Source organism: Panthera onca, chromosome D3, assembly GCF_046562875.1.
Source record: "Panthera onca isolate mPanOnc1 chromosome D3, mPanOnc1 haplotype 2, whole genome shotgun sequence".
In the NCBI taxonomy this organism is placed as follows: domain Eukaryota; kingdom Metazoa; phylum Chordata; class Mammalia; order Carnivora; family Felidae; genus Panthera; species Panthera onca.
Window position 1 is genome coordinate 69,444,734 of NC_138350.1, and position 16,334 is coordinate 69,461,067.

General features: G+C 44.0%; 2 pseudogenes; one reads left to right on the forward strand and one right to left on the reverse strand.

Moving 5' to 3' along the window:
- The first annotated feature begins 10,629 nt into the window (after positions 1 to 10,629).
- Positions 10,630 to 11,429, forward strand: LOC144613946 (small ribosomal subunit protein eS6 pseudogene; annotated as a pseudogene).
- Positions 11,430 to 14,622: 3,193 nt separating this feature from the next.
- LOC132666205 (U6 spliceosomal RNA) lies at positions 14,623 to 14,721 on the reverse strand (annotated as a pseudogene).
- Positions 14,722 to 16,334: the final 1,613 nt, after the last annotated feature.

Below are 16,334 nucleotides of genomic sequence, written 5' to 3' on the forward strand. Positions count from 1 at the left end.
CTCCAAATGATAGCCAAAAAAGGTCTTTTGAAAGCCTGAGGTGCCATGGGTCATTAGCAAACAGAGCCTTCAGATCCTTATCAGTCCAAACCCTTCTCTCACAGTCAAATTAGAGCAAGTCTACACCGTGTCCTTGCCCCAGGCACAGATGACGTCATAGGCTGCTCTCTCTAGTGCTCCTTTTTCAGGCCTTGGGTGCTGAGCACTTACCTTCTCTGGTTATAGTGACCTCCCCCACCAGAGGCTTTGGTCTTCCTGGAAGCCACATCCTCACTGTCCCTCTGTGGGTGAAGCCCCCACTGTCCAGAGCCATCACAGTTCTCGGTGCTCAATATGAGCTCCCAAGTGTCCCATGCTGTGCCCAGGTGACTACAGCTTGCTAGATCTGGGCCCGGCACCATCCACCCTTCCATCTCCCTGCTGGCATGTGATAAATCCTCCCATGGATTCCTGAGTCCTCTGCCTGCCCTTAGATAAGGGCGCCAAATTATGGCAGAGGGCATGGTACCATGATGATCCATAGACATGTGAGCAACCAGGGGGTTGAGAGAGGAGGTGCCTTCCTCACTCACTGTCCCCACTCTAAGAGGTACATACCCATGCTCCACCAGAAGGGACCAGGGCTCTAAGGAGCTTCTGCCACGGCTTCTGCTGCAGCCTGTGCGAGTGCTTCTTGGAGGGCTCGTCGCATCCCTACCCTGCTTCTGGAGGTCATATCATCTTGAGCTCTGAAGCTTGCGTCAGTTAGCCCCAGTCCACCTGGGCTTGCATTCCTGAGTTCTCTGGCACCCTGGCACACAGGTGAGGGGGTGAAGGCTTTCACAGTAAGCAATCACCACTCCAAAAGTCATCTCTGCCTTGACTTCTCCACGCCCCCAGAGCCACAGGGACCTCTGTGCCTCCCTCTCACATGAGCTCACTTCCATCTTGAGTCAGGAAAAGAGCATCCCAGTCAACAGGCAGCCAGGGCAGAACTGTCCAAGGAAGTGCAGCTTGTCTTTTCTTCCATCCCTTACAAATTCCCTCCAGAGGCTACTTGTGGATCTTGCCTGGTTTGTTTCATAGAGAGTCCAGGCCTTCAAGGGAAGAGAGCAGAGAGTGAGAGCAGCGGTGGCTTCTGTGGAGTGGAACCCCCGAGCTGCTGCCCGGAAAGAATCTGCAGAAGGGTCCGTTTTGGTCCCCTTGGTCCCAAATCCAAACACCATAGCAGAGCAATGTCTGTCTCTTAGAGCAACCCAGAGTCCAGAACCTCAGTATGGACCAGTGATGAATACAGCAACACAATAATATTCTAGATGAAATAGAATCACTGAAACTCCCTTCAGGAGCTCCTCTTCAGAAACTGAAGACAAATTCTCCATCATTCCTATGTGATCTGGAAGATCAATTACATTCCAGGATTTTCTTCTAATTCAAAAATTTGGCAACTGGCAAGGAGTTTTTAAGCTGTCAGTTGTCTGGTTTTGAGGACTGCATGAAAACGGTTAAAAACTTGTCCTTAGAGGGGCGCCTGGGTGGCGCAGTCGGTTAAGCGTCCGACTTCAGCCAGGTCACGATCTCGCGGTCTGTGAGTTCGAGCCCCGCGTCAGGCTCTGGGCTGATGGCTCGGAGCCTGGAGCCTGTTTCCGATTCTGTGTCTCCCTCTCTCTGCCCCTCCCCCGTTCATGCTCTGTCTCTCTCTGTCCCAAAAAATAAACTTTAAAAAAAAAAAAAAAAACAAAAAAAAAAACTTGTCCTTAGAATCAGATCTGGGATCACATCCCAGCTTTGCCACTTAACATCAAAGCCTCAGTTCCTCTATTAAATAGGGACAATACCACAGCCCGCTTCATCAGGCTGTAATGCAGAGTGATTAAGAGAACCTATGCTAAGCACTGACGATAACATCTGACACATAGGAAACAATATATGTTAACTGTTGTTCCCATTATTAGCAATTATGAGAATTGATGGAAGAGGAGGACAGGGTAAGTAAGACTGAGACTCATTAAAATGTATAAAGCTGGGTCCTTCAAAGTAAAAAACAAATTGATTGTATTCCAATGTATTCTACTTTGTTCCTTGCCCACATGACAATGCATTAGAGGCACAGAACATTGCACAGTGGAAAGAACATGGACTTCATATCCCTTTCTTCTCCTTCCTGAGAGATGTGGGCAAATTATTTAACCTCATCAGACCTGCATTCATTCAACGAAAAAATGGAATAAGAATAATTAACCTTAGGGGAGCCTGGGTGGCTCAGTCGGTTAAGCCTCTGACTTCGGCTGGGATCATGATCTCACGGTTCGTGAGTTCGAGCCCTGCGTCAGGCTCTGATCTGATAGCTCAGAGCCTGGAGCCTGATTTGGATTCTGTGTCTCCTTCTCTCTGCCCCTCCTCCATTCTCTCTCTCTCTCAAAAATAAATAAGTATTAAAAAATAATAATAATTATTAACATTGAAAGGCCTCATCTCGTCCCCATCTCTCTGGAGCCAGCAGCCCCTCCCATGTGCACAGACTCCAACCCCATTGAAGCCCTTATCACATTGTACCATGTCGTCTCCTCCACAGTAGTGCAAAATGAGTCTATTTTGTTTGTTTTCAATCTCTGGTTTTTCATGCACTCCTTGGACACGGTCGTCAGTAAAGGCTTGCTAGCTGATTGAAAGAATAACCGAAAGAGACAGAAAAAGAGAGTTGGTAGGAAAAATACAATTCCTTTATTACTCATACTCCAGGGAGCAACCTTAGCAGCTGTATTGCAAGCTAACTCTGTTGTATGCTGAGGTTTTCTCACTGTAGTAGATGTAATTTGATTTGCTCTTATCCAAGTCTTCATAATAAGTGGTATTATGATGCATCCCACCATATCCTTATGTTCTCAGGGTTCTGTGTTATCTAACCTTGCTTCTTTTTTTTCAAAAAATTTTAAATGTTTATTTATTTTTGAGAGAGAGAGAGAACATGAGTGACAGAGAGGCAGAGAGAGAGGGAGACACAGAATCCGAAGCAGGTTTCAGGCTCTGAGCTGTCAGCACAGAGCCGGATGCAGGGCTCAAATTCACGGACTGCCAGACCATGACCTGAGTCGAAGTTGGGAGCTTAACCAACTGAGCCACCCAGATGCCCCTAACCTTACTTCTAAACATTCTTCTTAATGGAAATCTTTTCTTAAATTATTATACACATAATATGTGGGGGGGGGGGGGGGGCTCCGATTGTATGGGGGCCTGCGGTGCAGGCAGTGAAAGAATTCACCCAAGGCAGAACAGAAGAGATAAAAGTTAATTGAATACACTGCAAGGGAGCAGCAGACAGGACAGCCTCGACAGGACAGCTAAGGAGAGACTGTCTGCAGGGAGGCAGGGGTGAGGGGCCACAGTTATCGGGCAGGATGAGGGAAGTATAGGAATGTATGAAATTTTCTCTTTTTTGGAAACTGCGCCTAATCGTAAGTAGCCCTCTGGTTAGTTAGGGCCTATGGCTATTTCAAGGTGGGTAGCTTAATGAGTCTATTTGCATTCAGCACGGTGATCACTATGGCCCCTACCACCTTGCTCAAGTTTCCATTACTCAAGCCTGTTGCCTAAAAGTGGCCTCTACAACATGGTCACAAAAAAATCACAGGTCCGAATAAGCTAAACAAAAAATAAACCTAAAACACTCCAAATCCTACCACCAAATAATTCTTAATATTTTGGATGTAGCCTTCTAAGTTTTTTTTAATAGCCTTATTGAGATACAATAAACATATGGTACGAGTTTGCTAGGGCAATGTATTAGTTAGGATTCTCCAAAGAAACAACAGTGTGCGTGTGTGTGTGTGTGTGTGTGCGCGCGCGCGTGCGTGTGAAGAGTGGAGGAGAGGAAGGAGAGAGAGACAGAGAGACTGATTTATTGATTAAGTTTAGGGAATTGGCGTACATGATCGTGGAGGGGCAGGTGGAAAATCTGCAGAGTGGGCAAGCAGGCTGGAGACCCAGGGAAGAATTACAACCAAAAGGCAGTCGTCTGGCAGAATTCCTTCTCCCTCCGTGGGTGGGGAGGTCAGGCTTTGTCATACTCAAGCCTTCTCTTGATTGGATGAGGCCCACTCACATTAGGGAGGGTACTCAAAGTCTACTGATATGAGCGCAATCTTATCCAAAAAACACCTTCGCAGGAATGTTCAAAATAATGTTTAACCAAATATAAGGGTGTTGTGGTCAACGAACTTGATACATCAAAGTGACCATTGCAGGCTGCAATACATAACAAGGTACCACAGATTCTCTCTGCCCCTCCCCTGCTCACACTGTGTCTCTCCTCTCTCTCTCTCTCAAAAATAAATAAATATTAAAAAATTTTTAAAAAGCCAACATGATAAGAAATTATATTTTTTAAAAAGGTCCTATCTCTAAATACAGTCTAAGCCATCACCAAAATCAAATTTAGAACGTTTTCATTACCCCCAAAAGACATCCCATACCATTAACAGTCACTTCCCACTCTCCAGCAGAGGGAAGATCTAAAGTTCTATTCATAATTAAGAAAATTGAGACCCAGAGATTAGTCCAAAGCTAGAAGCTAGCTGAGAAAAACCAAAGGGCTTCCTCCAGGTAGGAATTTGAGATACTGCTAGACAGTCACTTGCTAAGTTATACTAATTAAAAATTTTTTTATAATGTTTATTTATTTTTGAGAGAGAAAAGAGACAGAGTGTGAGCAGGGGAGTGGCAGAGAGAGAAGGAGACACAGAATCTGAAGCAGGCTCCAGGCTCTGAGCTGTCAGCACAAAGCCTGACGCAGGGCTGAAACTCACAAACTGGGAGATCATGACCTGAGTGTCAAGTCAGATGCTTAACCAACTGAGCCTCCCAGCTACCCCTCCATTATACTAATTTTTTAAGTGCCAAAATAGTAGTCCCAAGAATTTTTCCACCTGTCAGTAAATCTCGTGGTGCTAGATATTTGCTTCTTCCACTCTAGTTTATCAGCATGTTACTTTGTAAGTTAGCATCCTGTTTATTACCCATAAGTACTAGGTGCAGAATGTCCTTCTCAGAGAGTAAAGATCCTATCCAAGTCAAAAACATTAGCTTTTCACCTACATACCGAAGGTTTAGCTCCTAACATGAATGTCCCCAAATAACTACAGTATTAATTGTTCCGAAATGATTCTACAATATCCCCAACTTGGAAGAGACAAACCAATTTGTTTTGACACACTATTTAGAAAAGCAACGTGAAATGTCAAGACAAATTATGTCATGGGTTATGCGGTTCTTGGGTTGAAAAACAAAAACATAAAGAGGTGGGGGTTCTCTTCTAGTTACGTGGGTCCCTAAGTTGCTGGTTGCTTTTGACATTTACTTTTTACTGACATTCACTTTTCCTACGGTGACTTCAAGCAGGGTTCAGCAGCTACCTTCAAACTTCTCACCCCATAAATTTCAAGCATTATCACTGTGCAGTTTGAAGATACCCATCCAGTATACCACTGTTTTATAAAATAGACAAAACAAATTCGTAGAGTTATTCCCTGGGGGTAGGGTTTCCCATAAAAGAAAGCATTATAGGAGACAAAAGTTACAATATATTGAAAACACTGTTCACAGCTCAGTGCAGTGGGGTAGATGCTGGTAAAAGTGAAAGCAAATACCTTTCAGCTTAGCTAATGTATTTTTTGTGGAACCTTGTTTACTAGGTTTAAGGGCCTCAAAAATTAGGAACAATATATTCTGCATTGTCATAAATGCAGGTATATACTGTTCGTCCTCTCTTTATATTAGAACACTGAAGATACATCAAAGAGTTATAGAATTGCATAGTGAACGAGGAATTGCCTATGGTTTAAAGCCTGAATGTAGCCCGATTATCAGGGTCAAATACCTGCTGGTGAGACAGAAGTACAGTCACATTTTGGCTTTACTTTGCAGGGTGTTGATATTCCAGGCCTAAAATCTGGGAACAGGCCCAATACCTCTTCAGTCAAAAGTCAGAGCACGGTCAAAGTTGTTGTTAGAGGTCTGTTCCAATTCATGTGGCTTCCGGCTTGACGAGGCAGTCCTCACCCAAATTTCCAGCTGTTCATGTCCAAGAATAGAACTAGAGACATGAACTACCCTCATTCTAGAAGAAGACAGGGATGCTGCAAAGGTTTCTGCCTCCACTCAGGCTGTATGTCTCTCCCACTAGCCAAAACAAATGCACACCTTGTCTATTCCTGATGGAGGCAGTCAAAAAAGAATAATGCAGAATTTACAACAGATTATTTTGCTTCTCTATGATGTAATGATCTATTACTAACAAAATAAGATAAGAGGCTACTGTTAACATCATGCATTGCCTAGCGGAAGAATTCACTGACATACAGAATCCTGAAAGTACAGACACATTCACATTAAGAAGAAGCAAGCAATACTGGGACCCAAAGAGTTTCCTCCCCTCTACCCTCAAGGTAGAAGCTTCCTTCCCAACTCCTGCCTTGTCTAATGCTGTCACCAGTTTCTCAGGCACTCAAAATTCCAAAACTTGGGGCATCTTTGACTTACTTCTTCTTTGTCTCCCTTATCCCAGAAGTCATCAATTTCTAGACACCATTTCCTTGAAAAGTCTCACGTCCTCCCTTCTTCTGTGCTTAGCCAGGGCAGGTGTTCAGTAATCACATGCTGATTATGACAACCCTTACTCTTGGGTCCTCTCCATCGCATCTGCTTTGTACACCTTTGACAGATGTCCCTGAAATGTCATCTTCATGGAGTCACATTCCTCAGTGCAAACACATAGAATGGCAGCCTCTGGAACCTCCCACATCATCTATAATCTGCTACTGAGACTCCTCCATTAGATTTTCACCTCCTGGATGACAAGAATGGTCTTACTGATCCCCATTGTAAACTGGCACTGTGTGTAACACAGAGTGGGCAGTGAGTAAATTCCAACCAAATGAAACAACAAACTTTGAAGCCCATGGGGCAGGTCATATCGCCCTTTGTGTAATAATTATGAGGGCAGAGTAGTTAATGAGTGGCATGAATGCTTTGCTTTTCTACAGGTGAGAAAGCACGGGGAGGGCATTTTGACAGGTCAATGCTTTGCCTAGTCTTATAAGCTCTCAAGATCCTTCTTGAGTGCAGAACAATAAAACACAATTATTTCATGAGTACTTATAAATAGTAGCAGAGACTCAGAGGAATCAGTGTCAAAAATTTCCTAAAATTTACTATATGTAATTTGAGATTATTATAAATACCCTGTCTGATAAGAGCTCATTGACTTTTTTTTTTTTTTTTATCATAAGCACTTACAAATCAGAAACACTATAAATAGGGCTACTTGAAAATATAAAAATACAAGGACAAGTGACTTTGGGCAAACTGCTTGATGTTTCTGGGCTGCAGATTCCTCATGTGTAAAATGAGGAGCTTGTACAAAGGAGATGATCTCTGTGTTCCTTTCCATTCTTATTTTATTCTGTATACAAAACAAACAACAACAACAACAAAAAAACCACCTTCTGCTCCTTAAAGCAGCAAGGTTATCAGTTTGAGCATTTAGTTTTAAGATTTCCTAGGCCAGTAAAATTCCCGTGTCTCCAGTGTGTTTCTGTGGAATCGTCATAAGGTTAGAAGCCTTTTATTTTGACAAGGAAGGAGTTTTTTATTCTTAATACCCCCATCCTTCCAACTATCACCATCACGTCATTTTAACAAGCCATTTTAAGACCAGGAATTTAATCTCTGGAGAAAAGATAATCCTTGTGCTTAATACGTTCAGTTTATTAAAAAATTCATCACAGCCTCCTTATTTTTCTCGTTCCATCACAGGCAGTGAAAACTTTGTCACGGATTGATTATCTGTTGTCATCCAGACTTACCACTTTCATTCCTCTGTGTGACCTCGGTTGTAATGAATCCAGCTTCCTCCTCTGCACCATAGGGATAGGAGTAAATCCACCATTTTATCATCCATAAGTATGACAAAATCTAAAATTTCAGCTTTGGAAGGTATATTAAATAAAAGTAAGGGTAATTGGGTCCATCCATCCATCCCTCAGAGTGATATTTATATTCTTTCTATTATACCACCACCAGACAGTTATCTAAACAGACAGCTGACAACTGGGCAGTTCTTTGTGGTCTGCTTATTTAAAAATTTTTTTTTTAACGTTTGTTTATTTTTGAGACAGAGAGAGACAGAGCATGAACGGGGGAGGGGCAGAGAGAGAGGGAGACACAGAACTGGAAGCAGGCTCCAGGCTCTGAGCCATCAGCCCAGAGCCCTACGCGGGGCTCGAACTCACGGTCCGTGAGATCATGACCTGAGCTGAAGTCGGACGCTCAACTGACTGAGCCACCCAAGCGCCCCGCTGTGGTCTGCTTATTTACCACTAGCTTTCCTTTTACAAATTCCTTTCCCGTGATTTATGTCCTCTGAAATGAGACTGAGAAACAGGATCGTTGTTAAGTGTATACATTTGACATAATACAAATAAAATGCTCCATTTTATTTTAAATTGTCTCCACTTTCCAAGACTCGATGCAAATGCCCCCTCCTCCAGGAAGTCTTCCCCATCTCTACTGCAGAAGCAATCTTTTGAACTTCCTCCATATTGTTCCACCATATATTATGGTACTTTCCAGTTTCTTCCACATTTGTGGTAGGGTAAACTATGTGAAAATCTCGTTTCCTTTATTTGACTGCAAAGTCCTTGGTGTCAAGAATTATGTCTTTAAACGTTCACGTAAAGCCAAATGCATTTAGCAGAGTATTCTGCAGGAAACAGATTTTTGGTAAATTGAGGGAAGAATGAAGCAACGGAAGGAGAAAAAAGAAGTCTATTGCATACAGGAGAGGCCTTCCTGCATAGAAAAGACCTTTAAGGGAGTTTTCAAGAGAACGGGAGGAAGCAGGAAAGAAGAGTAACCTGAATTAAAAGCCAACCCATCAACGAAAGGGATTATGTCTAAACAAGTAAGGAGTGGCAGGGAAGGGGGTGAGGGGTGGGGTGCCTGGGAACATGTTATCTTTATGGGTGATACTTCATAGGCTGGCTTTGCCTCTTCCCTTACCTGTTGCTTTCAAGTCCACTTTCTGAATGAGTATTTGCTACCCTTAGAGAAGTCAGAGGTAGGCATATGCAACGGCCACAGGCAAGCTTAAACTCTAACAAGACAGATTAATTCCTTCCCTAGAATGTAAGCACTATCTCTCTGAGAGCAATCAACTGACTGACATGAAGCTTTTCTCCACTGCAAATGTGGAGATTTGTTCCTACAACTAAATCACTGGAACATCTTGTTCAGCCAAAGCATTTCTTCTTCAAGGAAACCTATGCCAGTGCTCGGGATGCCAGGCTATTCCTCCCTAACCCAGGACACCATCTTGACAAATCAACTTAGCCTGAGTCAGCAAGGGCGTTGGGCAAACCCTCTGTCTCTGATTGGATTAGAGGTCATGTCATTCACACACTCAGACTTCCCCTCCCAACTCCGCGCTTATTTTCCTTTGTCCCTAGCTTGATTTCAACCACTGAGCCCAACAGTCCAGGTCTGCCCCCCCCCCCCCCGCCCCCAAGACTAGACTGGCCTCACAGAGCCAGCACCTCAAACTCAAGTTGTCCATAATGGAACCCTTCACCTCTTCACACACCAAGTATGCTTTTCCTCATGGTTTCTCAATGCTTGCTAAACATACCTACCTCCCAGGTCAGGAAGCCTCACAGACCTTTCTACTACCCAGCCCCCAAGGCTCTTTCTTTTCTGAGCCAACTCCGATGCTGGAATCTCCTTCCATCGTTGCTGCAAACTCCAGAGATGAAGCCACGTGTCCCCTCTTCATCCCAGGGTTCAAAGAAAACTGAATCCGGTTTCCTAGGTAGGGTTTTTTGGTTTTTGTTTTTAATTTTTTTTAACGTTTCTGGTTCTTTTTTTTTCTTTTGAGAGAGAGAGAGACAGAATGTAGCAGGGGAGGGGTAGAGAGAAAGGGAGATGCAGAATCCGAAGCAGGCTCCAGGCTCCAAGCTGTCAACACAGAGCCTGATGTGGGGCTCGAACCCACAGACTGTGAGATCGTGACGTGAGCTGAAATCGGTCGCTTAACCAACCGAACCACCAGGCACCCCCCGAGGAAGGGTTTTATAGTGACTCCCATGGCACAGGAAACATTAGTTCACTATAAATAAACAACGTATAGTTTATAGAATTCAAAAGGTCATAGACTGAAGGGGCTTCCAGCCTCTGTTTCCAAAGGCAGAGCTCCCCACACCTTACCTGTTCCCTTCCTTCTGGCCTGGGCTTCAGCTCAGGAGCATGCAATGCTCACAGAACAGCTAAGCTGCTCTCTATCAAGCTGGTGGTTTGTATTTCTAAGACTCTCTTGTTTCCGGGACTCTGCTTGACAAAAAAAAAAAAAAAATGATAACTTTCCTTTTTCTTAACATCTTTTTTTTTTTTAAAAAAACCAACTAGTCTTAAAACTTTATAATAACTCCTCCCTCTTCCTCTCAGAATCGCAAGACTCTATCCTCTACCCAATTCCCAGCTCATTGTCCTGGGTTAGGCCCTCTTAATAGTTTAATTAGTCTAGGCTATTGCTCTACCCTCTTAACTGGTCACCCGATTTCTGATATCACTCTAAATGATACTTACTTCTAGCTCTTTTTCGTGGTGCCTCGGAGGCGGTAGGCAGCCTCACGATGAAGCTGAACATCTCTTTCCCAGCTACTGGCTGCCAGAAACTCATTGCAGTGGACAATGAATGCAAACTCCATGCCATTATAAGAAGCGAATGGCCACAGAAGTTGCTGCTGATGCTTTAGGGGAAGAATGGAAGGGTTACGGGGTCCGCATCAGTGGTGGCAATGACAAACAAGTCTTCCCCATGAAGCGGTGTCTTGACCCATGGCCGTGTCCGCTGACTACGGAGTAAGGGGCATTCCTGCCACCGACCACGGAGGACTGGAGAAAGAAAGTGCAAATCTGTTCGAGGTTGCATTGTGGATGCCAGTCTCAGTGTTCTCAACTTGGTCATCGTGAAAAAAGGGGAGAAGGATATTCTTGGACTCACTGATACTACTGTGCCTCGTCGCCTGGGGCTCCAAAGAGCTAGCAGAATCCGCAAGCTTTTCAGTCTCTCGGAGGAAGATGATGTCCACCGGTATGTTGTGGGAAAGCCCCTAAACAAAGAAGGTAAGGAACCTCGAACCAAAGCACCCAAGATTCAGCATCTAGTTACTCCACGTGTCCTCCAACACAAACTTCGTCGGCGCATTGCTTTGAAGAAACAGCACATGAAGAAAAGGAAGAGGCTGCAGAAGATGCTAAGCTTTTGGCCAAGAGAATGAAGGAGGCCAAAGAAAAGCGCCAGGGACAGATTGCCAAGAGACAGAGGCTGTCTTCTCTGAGAGCTTCTACCTCAAAGTCTGAGTCCAGTCAAAAATGAGAGGGTTGTAAGAGGAACAAATAAATAAGATCAGACATCAAAAAATAAAAAATAAAAAATAAATAAATGATACTTGTAAAGCACATTTTGATCATGTCACTACTGTTCCCTCTTACTCCCCTACCCTCAACATTTTTAATAACTCTCTATTGCTCACAGAACAAAGACAAATTTACTTAGCATGGTATTCAAGACTTTCATGTTTGCTCCCCAACCTGCCAGTCTAGTCTTACATTCTCAGACTCTAAATTCCTGCCAGTGCAACAGGCTCTAAGATTTCAAACTCACCTCTGTCTGCAATGCATGTCTACCTGTTAAAATCTTGGCAGTCATCCACACAAAAATCTGCACACAGATGCTTATAGCAGTTTTATTCATAATTGCCCAAACTTGGAAGCAACTAAGACGTTCTTCGGTGGGTGACTGGATAAATAAACTGGTGCATCCAGACAATGGAATATTATCCAGCACTAAAAATAAACAAGCTATCAAGCCATGAATAGCATGGAAGAAACTCAAATGCATGTTACTAAGTGAAAGAAGCCAATCTGAAAAGACTACACACTGTATGATTCCAATTATACGGCATCCTCAAAAAGGCAAAACTTTGGAAACCATCAAAAGATCAGTGGTTGCCGAGGTGGCCGGGGAAAGAGAGGGATGAATAGGCAGAGCACAGAGGATTTTTAGGGCAGCAAAAGTACTCTGTGTGGTACTATAATGGTGGATACATGTTACACATGTTTCCTAGTCCACAGAATGTGCACACGAAGCATGAACCCTAATGCAAACTATGGACTTCGGGTGATTGTGATGTGTCGATTTACATGCAGATTCATTGACTGTAACAAATGCACCACACTGGGGTGCAATGTTGATAATGGGGCAAGCTGTGCATGTGAAGGGATAGGCATATATAGGAACTCCTGTACCTTCCTTTCAATTTTGCCGTGAGCCTAACTCTGCTCTTAAAAAAATAAGGTCTATGAAAAGAAACAAGGAAAAAAAAAACCCTTCAGCTATCTTTCAAGGCTCAGATAAAATGATACCTGTTACACCTGCTACCTTCCTAACTTTTCCCTGCCTGAAATGCTTCCCTGGACTCTGGGTCCACCACACTTCCATACACGTGTCCCCGGGCACTTTTTACCTCTCACTTAGTAACTGGCACACACATTCCATCTCCTCTTTCAAACGCAATAAAACTCTATAAGGTCAAGAAAAGTGCCATACATTTTTATACCCTTTTCAGTGCCTCACACATTCCCTTACATAAACTTACTTAATAAAATATTTGTTAAATCCATTGCTATGCTAGTGGTGATGTTAGTCAACAACTTTTTACAGGTAGATAGCTTCAACTTCAACTTGCAACCTTTTTGAATTTATATACATTCTGCCAGGAAATTATGTGAATCATTTCTTACGCAATCATGCTCTCAGTCCAGAGGTTAATCCATATGGGGATGAACTTTAGTTACACATCCAAGTGAGTTCTATTCCAGAAAACTGTGTAATGCCTACTCAACACTGTACATAAGAACCGACTCTTTTGTATTCCTTGTGAGTCAGGGGAGGAAAGGAAACTGGGTGGGTGAGGAACGTATTCAAGGTCCCTAGCAAATGAGGGCAGAGGTTAGATTTAGAACATTGCAAGGTTTAGGGAAACGTTTGTATTGAGTCCCTGGGGTATGGTTCTCTGAGCAGTTGGTGAGTCATCCATGAAGGTGCTGATTAATACACAATGAGATTTGACTAGCATCGCACACGCAATGCCAAAGAAAGCCATCTTGTGGACAGTTGGCCAGCCTGTTAGTATGGTAGGCAGAAGGGTGAGTTCTGGCCCAGCAGCCAGGATGGCTGGGTTTTAGCTGGTCCTGCCCACTGTGCATCCTCAAGGGACTCATCCACTCATCTGTTTAAGCCTCATTGCCACCTCCGGATAGTGATAAGCACATCAAACTTAGGGAACCATAAGGCCCTTTCTAGCTCTAAAGCTGTGATTTGGAGAAATTCATTCACTCAATGAGTAGACCTTCTGAGCAAGTGCCTTTGCTGCATCCCTAGGAAGTAAAAAAGAGCCTGAAGCCCAAATGGGAAGGGAAAAACTAACACATCTGAAAATAAAAATTAACATCCAAGTTGGGAGTAGAATAGGGAAGGAATAAAATAAGGCCAACTCATGGAGAGTCTGGGGAGTCAGGCTGTGAAATCCCACCTTGACACAGGAGAGGGAGAAGAGGAAGGAGAAAGAACAGAGAATATTGGACTTTGGATTTTATAGAACCTCCCTTTTGTCATCTGAGCCTCGTAGTACCCTGAGAGTTGTATGAGATACAGGGACAGAGCAGGCTCATCTAGACATGAATAAAATATTTTAGGACCCCCCCCGCCTCGCCCCTAACAATAATGTCCTGGCTACAAATCTTGATAGGGGATAGATTCTAGGTCCCTTTCTGGACCATTAGACATTCTGGACCATCCTGAAACTCATCCTGACTTTTCACTAGTGCTGGTTTTACACTGCACCTCCCCAGATTCCAGCAGATCAAGAACCTAAAGTGAGAGAATTAAATGCTTGTTAGACTCTTTATTTTTTGAGTTCTTTTTTATTTTTGAGAGGGTAGGAGCAAGAGAGCATGTGCGTGAGCACAGAGGGAGAGGGAGAATCCCAAGGAGGCTCAGAGCTGTCAGCGCAGCGTGAGGTCATGACCTGAACCGAAATCAAGAGTCAGACACTCAACTGCCTGAGTCACCCAGGTGTTCCTGAAGTTCATTGCTTCTTTCCACTACCCTGACACAGGGGCATGATATGATAACAATGCTGTTTTTGAAAGAGAAGTCAGGCGGCCATTGGTAAGAATGATGAGCACTGGGAAGAGGAGGGAGACAAAAATGTGACCAGTTAGCAGGGGCAGCAATTCATAAGGGCCAGGGAAGGGTCTTGGTGATACATTCAATACGGGGGATGAAGGAAGAAATCATATTCAGATTCCATTGTTATCTATTGAGCATTTATTAGATTTCTAATTGTATACTTGGGTGCTTTGACACACCCATTTAATATGGACTTTAGAACAACCATGCAGAGGTACGTTTTATAAGAGTCATTGAGAGAACCACCTGTGGTCTCTGGCTAACAGGTGCTAGTGTGGAATTTGAATCCAGCTGTCCTAACTCCCAGTCCCATGTTTTCTTCATGACATTATGGATCTAGAGACGTGGCATTTACATCTGTGTGTCACATTTGCACAGGGGCCGTGCTAATCTCTGTATCATTCCAATTTTAGTACGTGTGCTGCTGAAGCCAGCACTAGAGATGTGGCATTTGCAGTTGAAAGGAGTGGCTCACAGAGGGTTTGATTTTTGGACCCACAAATAGGAGTCATAGTGAGACATCCATCCAGTTGGAGATGTTCTGTGCTGACCTGGCTCAGTCTTGCCTTCCATCCTAATTCATAAACACAGTCCCTCCACGGGCCTGTGACCTTCAGTGCATTTCTCCTCCTGGATTGCGCTGATCCTACCGTCTCTGACAAATGCTCCACTCCACATCCCACTTTCTGCCTGTGACTCCCCAGTCCCCCAGGTTTCCAGTTCTCTTATTCCCATTACAAATGCCTTTGAATGCCTTTGCATTCAATGCCTTTGAATACAAATGCCTTTGAATGCCTTTGCCCCAGTCCCCCAGGTTTCCAGTTCTCTTATTCCCATTACAAATGCCTTTTTGGAAACATCGGCCTCTTGATCTGTTTCTTTTCTTCCAACCTTTTATTACTTCCTCCAGGTTTCTCCATCTCCCCAAATGACCCTAGACTCCATGGCCGATCCTCTAGATCCTGCCCTTACCAGCACCTTTGATTCCCTTGCACCCCATCCCTCTGTAGCATCTCTCTGACAACACCCCAAGCTTAGCTTAATGTTGTAATCCACCTTCATGCTGACCTAATTGCCAGAAAACAATTTCTCGGTCTTGCAGAGAATACTGTGATCTCCAACGTCAACTGGGCCCTCAGTACCCCGCTCAATCCTTTCCCTGCCTAGGGCCCCTCTCTGTTGCCTCCTACCTCATAGAGAAAACCCCCAGATCACCATGTATGCTCACCAGCGCCCTGCTATCTGTAAATGTATCAGTACATACCCCTCCTCCCTGCTTGTCCTCCCACAACAGAAAATCAGCCATCCCTTCTGCCCAAGGCCAGGTCCCAGCCTCTGCTGCTCCCTCAGGACTCTGCTTCTTCACAGCACCATATGTCACTTCTCCAACTCTGCTGGCCCCTTTCAGCTTCTAAACCTTCTCCCCCTCTCCTCCTTGACCTCCTTGACCTCACCATCGTCTTAGCCTTTGTCCAACTTCTCTTCCCCTGCTTGTCCAAACTTCTCAGAGGAGTCAGTCTCTACATCCTTACCTCGCACTTGCTCCTCAACCCACTGGATTCTGACTTCCACATCCAACTAGCTAATAAAACTACATTCCTATAGAGCTTAAATGCCCTCCTAATTGGTACATATAATTTTAATCTTCCTGGATCTCTCTGCTCAACTGAGCCACCCAGGTGCCCCTGTCTTAACCATTTTTAAGGGTAAGTTCAAGAGTGTTAAGTATATTCACATTGTTAGGTAACCATCTTACAAAATTGAACCTCTGTACCCACTGAACAAGTCTACATTCTCCTCCGTCCCTAGAAGACACCTTCCACTTTCCGTGAGTTTGACTACTCTAGATGCCTCTTGTCTTTTTGTGACTAGCTTATTTCACTGAGCATAATGTCCTCAAGGTTCATCCATGCTGTCGAATGTGTCCGAATTTCCTTCCTTGCTAAAGCTGAATCGTATTCCACTGTATGGACAGACCACATTTTGTTTATCCATTCATATGTTAATGGACATCTGGGTTGCTTCCACCTTTGACTAATTGTGTGCTATG